The sequence below is a fragment of the Bubalus bubalis genome, chromosome 4 (genome assembly GCF_019923935.1).
Source record: "Bubalus bubalis isolate 160015118507 breed Murrah chromosome 4, NDDB_SH_1, whole genome shotgun sequence".
Taxonomy (NCBI): Eukaryota; Metazoa; Chordata; class Mammalia; order Artiodactyla; family Bovidae; genus Bubalus; species Bubalus bubalis.
In genome coordinates, this window is record NC_059160.1 from 111,831,752 (window position 1) to 111,844,792 (window position 13,041).

The window sequence follows — 13,041 nt, forward strand, 5'->3', positions numbered from 1 at the left end:
TCAGTCGTGTCCGACTCTGTGTGACCCCACAGACGGAAGCTCACAAGGCTCCCCCATCCCTGGAATTCTCCAGGCAAGAACACTGGAGTGGGTTGCCATTTCCTTCTTCAATGCATGAAAGTGAAAAGTGAAAGTGAAATCGCTCAGTTGTATCCAACTCTTTGCGACCACATGGACTGCAGCCTACCAGGCTTCTCTGTCCATGGAATTTTCCAGGAAAGAGTACTGGAGTGGAGTGCCATCGTCTTCTTCATTATTAGCATACGAGATGAAAGCAATTGTGTGGTAGTTTGAGCATTCTCTGGCATTGCCATTCTTTGGGATTGGGATGAAAACTGACCTTTTCCAGTCCTGTGGCCACTGCTGAATTTTCCAAATTTGCTGGCATATTGAGTGTAGCACTTTCACAGCATCATCTTTCAGGATTTGAAATAGCTCAACTGGAATTCCATCACCTCCACTAGCTTTATTCATAGTGATGTTAAGGCCCACTTGACTTCACATTCCAGGATGTCTGGCTCTAGGTCAGTGATCACACCATCGTGATTATCTGGGTCATGAAGATCTATTTTGTACAGTTCTTCTGTGTATTCTTGCACATCTTCTTAATATCTTCTGCTTCTGTTAGGTCCATACAATTTCTGTCCTTTATCGAGCCCATCTTTGCATGAAATGTTCCCTTGGTATCTCTAATTTTCTTGAAGAGCTCTCTAGTCTTTCCCATTCTGTTGTTTTCCTCTATTTCTTTGCATTGATCACTGAGGAAGTCTTTCTTATCTCTCCTTGCTCTTCTTTGGAACTCTGCATTCAGATGCTTATATCTTTCCTTTTCTCCTTTGCTTTTTGCTTCTCTTCTTTTCACAGCTATTTGTAAGGCCTCCTCAGACAGCCATTTTGCTTTCTTGCATTTCTTTTCCATAGGGATGGTCTTGATCCCTGTCTCCTGTAAAATGTCACGAACCTCCGTCAATAGTTCATAAGGCACTCTGTCTATTAGATCTAGTCCCTTAAATCTATTTCTCACTCATTTGATTTAGGTCATACCTGAATGGTCTAGTAGTTTTCCCCACTTTCTTCAATTTAAGTCTGAATTTGGCAATAAGGAGTTCATGATCTGAGCCACAGTCAACTACTGGTTTTGTTTTTGCTGACTATATAGAGCTTCTCCATCCTTGGCTGCAAAGTATATAATCACTCTGATTTCGGTGTTGACCATCTAGTGATGTCCATATGTAGAGTCTTCTCTTTTTTGTTGGAAGTGGGTGTTTGCTATGACCAGTACGTTCTCTTGGCAAAACTCTATTAGCCTTTGCCCTGCTTCATTCCATACTCCAAGGCCAAATTTGCCTGTTACTCCAGGTGTTTCTTGACTTCCTACTTTTGCATTCCTGTCCCCTATAATGAGGACATCTTTTCTGGGTGTTAGTTCTAAAAGGTCTTGTAGGTCTTCATAGAACCGTTCAACTTCACCTTCTTCAGCGTTACTGGTTGGGCATACATAAGCTTGGATTACAGTGATTTTGAATGGTTTGCCTTGGAAACAAACAGAGATTATCTGTCGTTTTTGAGATTGCATCCAAGTACCTCATTTTGGACTCTTTTGTTGACCATGATGGCTACTCCATTTCTTCTAAGGGATTCCTGCCCACAGTAGTAGGTATAATGGTCATCTGAGTTAAATTCACTCATTTAGTCCATTTTAGTTTGCTTGTTCCTAGAATGTCGACGTTCACTCTTGCCTTCTCCTGTTTGACCATTTCCAATTTGCCTTGATTCATGGACCTGACATTCCAGGTTCCTATGCCATATTGCTCTTTACAGCATCAGACCTTGCTTCTATCACCAGTCACATCCACAACTGGGTATTGTTTTTGTTTTGGCTCCATCCCTTCAGTCTTCCTGGAGTTATTTCTCCACTGATCTCCAGTAGCATATTGGGCACCTACTGACCTGGGGAGTTTCTCTTTCAGTATCCCATCATTTTGCCTTTTCATACTGTTCATGGGGTTCTCAAGGCAAGAGTCATGAAGTGGTTTGCCATTCCCTTCTCCAGTGGACCACAGTCTGTCAGACCTCTCTACCATGACCTTCCTGTCTTGGGTGGCCCCACATGGCATGGCTTAGTTTCATTGAGTTAGAGAAGGCTATGGTCATGTGATCAGATTGGCTAGTTTTCTGTGCGTATGGTTTCAGTGTGTCTGCCCTCTGATGCCCTCTCTCACCACCTACCATCTTACTTGGGTTTATCTTACCTTGGACGTGGGGTATCTCTTCACAGATGCTCCAGCAAAGTGCAGCCACTGCTCCTTACCTTGGACAAGGGGTATCTCCTCACAGCCGCCCCTCCTGACCTTGAACATGGAGTAGTTCCTCTTGGCCCTCCTGTGCCCATGCAGCCACCGCTCCTTGGATGTGGGGTTGCTCTTCTCAGCCACTGCCCTGACCTCAGGCATGGGGTAGCTCATCTTGGCTGCCGCCCCTGGCCTCAGACATGGGGTAGCTCCTCTTGGCCACTCCTGTGCCGATGAAGCCTGGCATTCTCGGTCACTGCCCCTGACCTTAGGTGAGGGATAGCCCCTCTCGGCCATGCTTCTGTGCGGTCCATCGCAGTTGTATCCAACCCTTTGCCACCCCATGGACTGCAGCCTCCCAGGCTCCATTGGAATTCTCCAGGCAAGAATACTGGAGTGGGTTGCCATGCCCTCCTCCAGGGGATCTTTCCAACCCAGGGAATGAACCCAGGTCTCCCGCATTGCAGGCGGATTCTTTACCATCTGAGCCAAAGGGAAGCCCCCAGTTATAATGGTCATCGTTAAAAAGTCTGTAAGTAATAAATGCTAGAGAGGGTGTGGAGAAAAGGGAACCCTCTTACTCTGTTAGTGGGAATGTAAATTGGTGAGGCACTATGGAAAACTACAGTTTCCTGAAAACAAAACAAAACAAAACAAAACAAAACATAGAATTGCCATAGGATCCAGAAATCCCACTCCCACACATATACCCAGATTAAAACTATGATGATTGGAAAAGATACATATACTGCTATGTTCTTAGCAGCACTATCTACAATAGCTGAGACATAAAAATGACCTAAATGTTCAATAAATAAGAAGTTGAACACAGAGAATAGAACACTAACCATCAAAAAAAGGATGAAATATGTCATTTGCAGCAGCATGGATGCAACTAAGATGATCATACTAAGTGAAATAAGTCAAAAAGAGAAAGACAAGTAGCATATGATATCACTTAAATGTGGAATCTAAACTACGACACAAATGAACCTATCAATGAAAGAGAAATGGACTCTCAGACATAGAAAACAGATTTGTGGTTGCCTAAGGGAAAGAGGACGGGAAGGGAAGGATCGGGAGTTTGGGATTAGCAGATGCAAAGTATTATTTATAGGATGGATAAGCAACAAGGTCACAGGGAACTATATTCAATATCCTGTGATAAACAATAATGGAAAAGAACATATATGTATAACATAGTTGCTTTATTGTACAGCGGAAATTAAATACAACAAGGTAAGTCAATTACACTTCAATAAAATAAAAAACATGAAACACAAAAGAACAGAGAAAGTAATTATTTCACAATAAATTAGACTTTTAACCTGTTCAGTTCAGTTCAGTTCAGTCGCTCAGTTGTGTCCGACTCTTTGCAACCCCATGAATTACAGCACGCCAGGCCTCCCTGTCCATCACCATCTCCCGGAGCTCACTCAAACTCACGTCCATAGAGTCGGTGATGCCATCCAGCCATCTCATCCTCTGTCGTCCCCTTCTCCTCCTGCCCCCAATCCCTCCCAGCATCAGGCTCTTTTCCAATGAGTCAACTCTTCACATCAGGTGGCCAAAGTACTGGAATTTCAGCTTTAGCATCATTCCTTCCAAAGAAATCCCAGGGCTGATCTCCTTTAGAATGGACTGGTTGGACCTTCTTGCAGTCCAAGGGACTCTCAAGAGTCTTCTCCAACACCACAGTTCAAAAGCATCAATTCTTCAGCACTCAGCTTTCTTCACAGTCCAACTCTCACATCCATACATGACCACAGGAAAAACCATAGCCTTGACTAGACGGACCTTTGTTGGCAAAGTAATGTCTCTGCTTTTGAATATGCTATCTAGGTTGGTCATAACTTTCTTTCCAAGGAGTAAGCGTCTTTTAATTTCATGGCTGCAATCACCTTCTGTAGTTAGTATAGGAAAAAGGAGTCCAAAATAGTGGTGGCTAAAAAACAAAGAAAGGAAAAAGCCCCTGAAAATAGAAGGAAGGTCCGAGGACCAGAATGAGAACTTCAGGTGAAACACACAACCCTCCTGGCTAGCCCAACTTACATAGGGCAGGCTCAGGGGGAGGAGAAAAAACATATAAAAAGAGGAGCCAAGACTGAGCCTCTTCTCTTCACATCTTTTGGGTTGGCCCACCCTCACAACTCAAGCATGTATTTTCCTTTGCTTGCCAAATAAAACTGAGCTGTAACCGAGCTGTAACACTGGACCACTGCTTCAAATTTTTGCTGTGGCAGGACAGAACTGAGGAAATTACACACTGCTCTGACAAACCGATTTGATTCAGTTCAGTTCACTTCAGTCATTCAGTCGTGTACAACTCTTTGTGATCCCATGGACTGCAGCACACCAGGCCTCCCTGTCCATCACCAACTCCCAGAGCTTGCTCAAACTCGTGTCCATTGAGTCGGTGATGCCATCCAACCATCTCACCCCCTGTTGTCCCCTTCTCTTCCTGCCTTCAACCTTTCCCAGCATCAGAGTTTTCAAATGAGTCAGTTCTTCACATCAGGTGGCCAAAGTATTGGAGTTTCAGCTTCAACATCAGTCCTTCCAATGAATATTCAGGGCTGATTTCCTTTAGGATGGACTAGTTGGATCTCCTTGCAGTCCAAGGGACTTTCAAGAGTCTTGTCCAACACCACAGTTCAAAAGCATCAGCTCTTCAGTGCTCAGCTTTCTTTATAGTCCAACTCTCACATCAATACTTGACTACTGAAAAAACCATAGCTTTGACTAGAGAGACCTTTGTTGTCAAAGTAATGTCTGCTTTTAAATATGCTGTCTGCTGCTGCTGCTGCTAAGTTGCTTCAGTCGTGTCTGACTCTGTGCGACCCCATAGATGGCAGCCCACCAGGCTCCTCTGTCCCTGGGATTCTCCAGGCAAGAACACTGGAGTGGGTTGCCATTTCCTTCTCCAATAAATATGCTGTCTAGGTTGGTCGTAACTTTTCTTTAATGGAGCAAGCATTTTTTAATTTCATTGCTGCAGTCACCATCTGTAGTGATTTTGGAGACCCCCAAAATAAAGTCTGTCACTGTTTCCATTGCTTCCCCATTTATTTGCCATGAATTATGGAACCAGATGCCATGATCTTAGTTTTCTGAATGTTGAGCTGTAAGCCAACGTTTTCACTCTCCTCTTTCACTTTCATCAAGAGGCTTTTGAGTTCCTCTTCCCTTTCTGCCATAAGGGTGATGTCATCTGCATATCTGAGGTTATTGATATTTCTACTGGCAATCTTGATTCATTTAATTAAAATACCTTTATATACACACACACACACACATATATATATATTCAGGAACTACTGAGTATAAGAAAATGAATAGAGAATGATAAAAAAAAAAGTTGAAAATGGCTCCTCTGTGGATTTGCATCCTCATGCTTAAACCTCAAAATATACCCCTGGCCCACAATTATATTTAGTTTCTTCTTTCAATCAGCATGATTTAAACACCTCCATAGGACTCATCTCTATCCCTTATTTCCTGTGAAAATCAGGCTTGCTTGTCCAACTGTTTATTGGTACACATCTGAAATATATCTCTGTCACCTTAAAACATATTCAAAACTAAACTTTTCACCTTTCTTCACAATATTCCTGTTGCTTTCCTTATACAGGTATGTTCATTACTCTATCAAGTCCTCAAACATACCAGGTTCAAGACCAGGAATTCTCGTTGATCTCTTCCTTGACTCTAATAGCTGAACAGCTTTCAAATCCTGCCAGTTCCACCTTTGAAATATTTATTAGTCATAGCCTCTCCCCATTGCTAATGTCACTACCTTAGCCAAGTTCCAATTACATTCACCACCAGTCTTTTGAAACCCCTCTGAATCAGTTTTCCAGTCACCCATTTATTGCTGTTCACTTCATTGGTATTAAGTGTCTAACAAGTAAAAGTGAAAGCACTTAGTAAGCAACTGGTTTTTGCAAGATTATACTTAGATACTGAGGAATTAAAGGCAAATGAATCACAGACCCTACCTTTTCATAAATCTGATCATGTTCATTACATTTCCCCCAAATATTAAGACTTACTGATTTCTCCCTAAGTAGTTCCAATTCTTTGTTAAATATTGAAGTCCTCTACATGCAGCTATTGAGCTTTTGTTCCTCTCAAATAACCTTTATTTTCAAATTTAACATTTGAAAGTACTAGGTAGACAGAGCTTGGAGAAGGAAATGGCAACCCACTCCAGTATTCTTGCCTGGAGAATGCCAGGGACAGAGGAGTCTGGTGGGCTGCCGTCTATGGGGTCACACAGAGTTGGACACAACTGATGTGACTTACCAGCAGGTAGACAGAGCAATGGAAAAGGCAATGGCAAGCCACTCCAGTACTCTTGCCTAGAAAATCCCATGGATGGAGGAGCCTGGTGGGCTGCAGTCCATGGGGTCGCAAAGAGTCGGACATGACTGAGGGACTTCACTTTTAGTTTTCACTTTCACACATTGGAGAAGGAAATGGCAACCCACTCCAGTGTTCTTGCCTGGAGAATCCCAGGGACGGGGAAGCCTGGTGGGCTGCCGTCTATGGGGTCACACAGAGTCGGACACGACTGAAGCGACTTAGAAGCAGCAGCAGATAGAGCAAATCAAATCCACTACAAGGATAAGCAGGCTTTCAGAGACACTATTACCAGAATTCCTCACCACTCCTGCCAAACTCTCTCCCTTCTATCTCTCTCTCTCTTTTTTTTTAATTTTTTTTTATTTTTTTTTTTTATCCTTCTCTCTCTCTTGACCAGAGTCAGCTGGGCCCAGCTCAGCTTCACTGCCTCTCTCAACACCCCCTTCATGCTTCAGAACAAAAGTCTGGTTTGGTTTTGTTCATGTGCCTGATGGAGAGAAAACTTAAAGACTGAGAGCATATTCACCACCTCTTAAAGTTCAAATGAGAATATTTTTAATTTTAGATAAGGTCAAGCTCTTCCCTCAAGAAGAAACAAGGATCCAGACACTGTCCTACAGAATCCTCCTCCAGTCTGACTGGTCTACCAGCTTGCAGCTATTCATACTCCCTGCTGTCCTATTTTGCCTGGTGATATTGTCACTCCCTGCAGAGAAGCTTCTTTTCTTATCTGCAAATCCAAATCCTCAAATTGAGTTCAAGGTCTGCTTGCCCACTAAATCTTCTCTGATTGCTCAACTGAATATAGTACTTGGCAATACCACACTTTTGATGGCACCTTTTATCTGGCAATTACAATTTTACAGTGTATTTAGTTATTTAAATACAAATCATATTTTGCTATTCAACTATCATGCACTTTATGGAAAGATTCACATTTCATTCTATGGATGTAACTCCTTGGATGTACTAAATTTGCTTTTAAAGTAAATAAACATAGTTTCCATTAGAAAATAAATTGTATTTAAATAGCTTATTGAAAAAGAAAATAATCCTCTTCCTCTCTAACATTGACTTTCTTGAATTTTACCTCCTTTCCAACTAGGAATTGTGCTTAGTGATGGAAATTTTCAATCACTTCCTAAATTATATATATATATATATATATATATATATATATATATATATATATAACCTCCATTAAAATGATCAAAACCAAGACTTTCTTAATGCAAATGCTTGATATATGAACTTTTGACCAAGTAATATAAGGAATGAAATTAACCATTCATTAGATGAGAACATAGCAAGCATCTTGAAATTGAAAGTTTTGATAGTATTTTTGTGCACTTTTCAGATCTCTCTCATCTAGTATAAGTTTTTAATGAAGAGATGTTTCACAAAAGAAACTCTCCACCCTCATTTTCCAAGTCAGATATAAAAGAGATCTTCCTTCACTGCCTAATGCATAGCCAGTGAAGAAAAAGAACATTCTGCTTCTATCTAATGCCTTTAAAAGGCTGGGCTCCCTAAGCAGGATTGCTAAACTAGAAGACTAGTTGTCATGCAGCAGCCTGAGTTTAAATTCTGATCCACCTTCCTGGTTCTAACTTGTGAAACAAATATATTTCCAGCAGGAAGCTTCAGGCTTCTCCCTCTGTGAGCACCTCTAATAAAGCAGGAGCTGTGAGAGAATTATTTTTGTGCCTGCTTCTCAGTACAACTGCTGCATATATCCTGTTGTGTACAAGAGACTCCCGGAATCTACATTGCTGAGCACATGACTTCATGAGCCTGGACCTCTAGGATGGAAAGTCACAATAAGAAAAAGGAGATTTCTAATATGAGTGATGTTTCTCAAACACCTGAAGATAATAGGCCTTGGGCAATTGTTTGGAAAGAAACAATATCTTTATCAACAAAAGGGAAATGAAGCAGAAGATACAAAGAGTTTTTCTTGCACTTGAATGAAATGTCATTGCAAATAGCTTGGGAGATAAAACTGGAATCGAGACCTGCATTTGTTGCACTGCTAAGTCACTTCAGTCGTGTCCGACTCTGTGCAACCCCATAGACAGCAGCCCAACAGGCTCCCCCGTCCCTGGGATTCTCTAGGCAAGAACACTGGAGTGGGTTGCCATTTCCTTCTCCAATGCATGAAAGTGAAAAGTGAAAGTGAAGTTGCTCAGTCATGTCTGACTCTTCGCGACCCCATGGACTGCAGCCCACCAGGCTCCTCCATCCATGGGATTTTCCAGGCAAGAGTACTGGAGTGGGGTGCCATTGTCTTCTCCGTTTGTTGCACTACAATGACATAATCTCTACAAATTTTCATTTCTTCAATTGCAAAATGCATATAATCGTGTTACCTAAATACAATTATGACAATTAGATGTGATAATTGATACAATGTATCTAGCACTTGTCTTGGTACTTTCTCTAAAACTATTAGCATTGTGAATATTTATCATTTAAAATAGAAGCTTCTTGCAGCAGATGTTGACCACCTAAACAATCACTGCACTTTATGTTGTCTTAGATCCTGAATTTGTATATATTTCTACCCTCTCCCACCATATCCATATGGCCGAGTAAACCTAACTTCACCCCTCAACTCTATCAGTGGGTCGGATTTGTGTCAGAATAATTCCCTTCAAGCAGTCAAATGCTGGCTAATGATACTCTCTCCTCAGAGGTTAATCAGAAGCTCTAGAGGCTGATTTTTCTTGCTCATAAGAGAGAGGTGCAGAAAGCCTCTTTTTTGTACCTGTGATACGAGCATAGAGGCATGTAACCTTGTGTGCTATATTGGCAGTCATCCTATCACCATGAGGAATCATCCAGGAAACCAACTTCAGGATGAAGCCAAGGCCAAAGCACACAGAGAGGGCAACATATTGTTCTTGATGACATCATCACATCACTGGATCAGTAAGCCTCCCCCTACAACTAGTATTTTGGTAATGTTGTTGCTTAGTTGCTCAGTCGTGTATGACTCTTGGTGACCCCATGGACTGCAGCATGCCAGGCTTCCCTCTCCTTCACTATCTCATGAAATTTGCTCAAACTCATATGCATTGAATCGATGATGCCATCCAACCATCTCATCCTCTGTTGCCCCTTTTCCTTCTGCCCTCAGTCATTCCCAGCATCAGGGTCTTTTCCAATGAGTCAGCTCTTCATATCAGGTGGCCAAAGTATTGGAGTTTCAGCTTCAGCATCAGTCCTTTCAATGACTATTCAGGGTTGATTTTCTTTAGGATGGACTGTTTTGATCTCCTTGCAGTCCAAGGGACTTTCAAGAGTCTTCTCCATAACCACAATTTGAAAGCATCAGTTCATCAGTGCTTGGCTTTCTTTATGGTCCAACTCCCACATCCATACATGACTACTGGAAAAACCACTGCTTTGACTATACAGTTCTTTGTCAGCAAAGTAATGCCTCTGCTTTTTAGTACACTGTTTAGGTTTGTCATAACTTTTCTTCCAAGGAGCAAGCGTCTTTTAATTTCATGGCTGCAGTCATCATCCACAGTGTTTTTGGAGTCTAAGAAAATAGTCTGTCACTGTTTCCATTTATTTCCCCATCTATTTGCCATGAAGTGATGGGACTGCATGCCATGATCTTCATTTTTTTTTAAATTTTATTTTATTTTTAAACTTTACATAATTGTATTAGTTTTGCCAAACATCAAAATGAATCCCCCAAAGGTATACTTGTATTCCCCATCCTGAACCCTCCTCCCTCCTCCCTCCCCATACCATCCCTCTGGGTCGTCCCAGTGCACCAGCCCCAAGCATCCAGTATCGTGCATCAAACCTGATCTTCATTTTTTGAATGTTGTTTTAAGCCATCTTTTCACTCTCCTCTTCTGCTTTCATCAAGAGGCTCTTTAGCTCCTCTTTGCTTTCTGCCATTAGGGTGGTGTCATCTGCATATTTAAGGTTATTGATATTTCTCCCGGCAATCTTGATTCCAGCTTGAGTTTAATCCAGCCTGGCATTTTGTATAAGGTACTCTGCATATAAGTTAATGAATTTCTTCATTGTTTAAACTACTTTGATTTTTTTTTTAATTTATTGCAGCAGGGTAGAGAATGTAGAATCTCATATTTAAACAATGGGTTCAATAATCATTTTAAACAATTTCATCTTTTAAGTCCATTTCCAATTTGCAGTCAGAGAATCAGTGAAAGATATTCTCAGTTTCTCCTGACAATTATACTGTAGTGAGGAGGAAATCTGAAGAGAGGGGTGAGTCAATTGTGTGCAATTTGTGAAAAATTCCTAACAACTTCTCTGTATCCCATAATTATTTACTGTTCATACAGATATCTTAAAAGTCATTTGCTTGAGAAGTCCTAAAATGTGAGGCACATAGCTTTCTTAAGTTTTCTACATGACTTTCCCCATAAAAATAAATAAATGAATGACATTTCTACATGACTCTTCCCTGACTTTTTTCACGAAAAAGCAAAAACAAATGAACAGCATTTCATCACTCTTGCAGTATAACCTCATCTCTCCCACAGACTTAGTTATTATTTACACTGATCATTTTCAAATGTTATCCCTCTCCAGACTTCTTTTGAATTGCAACACTATACATTTAACTGCCTCCTGAAAATTTTTACTTACAACTTGACAATTTAAATCTAGTGCCCAAAGTCAGTATCATTTTTTTTCTCCAAAACTTAATCTCTCTTCTGTTATCCCTTTCTCAGTTAGTGCTACTGTTATTCATTCAATATCTCAAGTTATTCTATAATCTTTCCAGGTGCTTCCTTGTCACCAACCTCCAAGAATAACCAAGTACTGTCAACTATATCAGCTTATCATCTCCTGTGGTTATCTTCTTTCCAGCTTTTCTACCACTTCTGCTGAAAAAAAGTTTTCATCATTTGGGGCTTATCTATCAAATTATGCTTCTAATTTGTCAGATTGTCTCTAGTGTCTTTTTTCTTGCACTTATCACCTACAGTGTTACCGACTTTTCATTCACCAAACCAGTCATCATGCCATTTTCTGCACCCCATTACCTCATGAGAATATCTAAATAAGACAAGTTTTTAAAATGATCTATGCCTGGTTAACTTCACAACTTCAACTCTTACAGGCCCTCACCAAACACTTTTCACACTGTTCTTTCTTAGGCCACAACTATCTCTAAATTGACCTCTGTACCATTTAATTGCTAACCTACTCTGCCCAGATCGTGAAATCGTATTTGTCCTGAATATATATCATTTAGCTGAGTAATGACATGTAGCTATAGTGAGGTTGTCTATACTTTCTTCTTAAATTAAAAATGAATGGAGGACTTCCAAAATTGTTAGAAAAGATAGAAAAACCCATAGTGAATCAACCAAAAATGAGAAAAACTTGAGTAGTGTTCATATGTTCATACAATAATAAAAGAAAATTGATAAATTAACCTAAAAATTTTTACTCTAAAAGTATTCTGAAATATAATTTGCCTTTCCTCAACAAAACCTTGACCTCAACACAGAATCTGATTTTAGGAATACATTCTTTTTCTTGATGATTTATGTACAAAGGAACCAAAGAAATGAAAAGGATTAGATACGAACACTTAGACTATTGATTAGCTTATTGTTTGCTGCCAGATCACTTCTTTTTCTTTCTGTGCTGTGCTTAGCCACTCAGTCATGTCCGACTCTTTGCGACCCCATGAACTGTAGCCTGCTAGGCTCCTTTGTCCATGGGGATTCTCCAGGCAAGAATACTGGAATGGGTTGACATGCCCTCCTCCAGGGGATCTTCCCAACCCAGGGATAGAACCCAGGTATCCCACATCATAGGGGGATTCTTTATTCTCTGAGCAACTAGGGAAGCCTTTTCCTTCTATAGGGGATTTGAAAAATTATTTTAAAACTATGGACTCTAAAGACTAACTATGTGAATGTAAATTTGAAGTGAGTTTTTACAGAATGCACTTTAGAGAGCCTACATATTCAAGTGATATTTATCTGGCAAAATATGCAGCCAAATTAATTTGCTTAAAACATCTATGGAATTGCCCTTTTAAAATTCTCCTGGTCAGATCCCAACCCCAAATGGAACTAGCATTATTACATATTCCAGAAATACATTTATTAACCAAACACCATTTTCTTTTCATTCATGGAACTGGAGCAGGTTGCCATGCCCTTCTACAGGGGATCTTCCTGACCTAGGAATTGAACTCATGTCTCTTACATCTCCTGCACTGGCAAGTAGGTTCTTTATCACTAGCATCACCTGGGAAACCCAAGTCATGGAACAGATATCCAGTATTAATCTACTCTATGTCTCAGTGGGGTTAAAATAGTGATCCAAAGGGACAGAAATTCTTGGTTTCTGGATGATTATCTTCTAATGATGC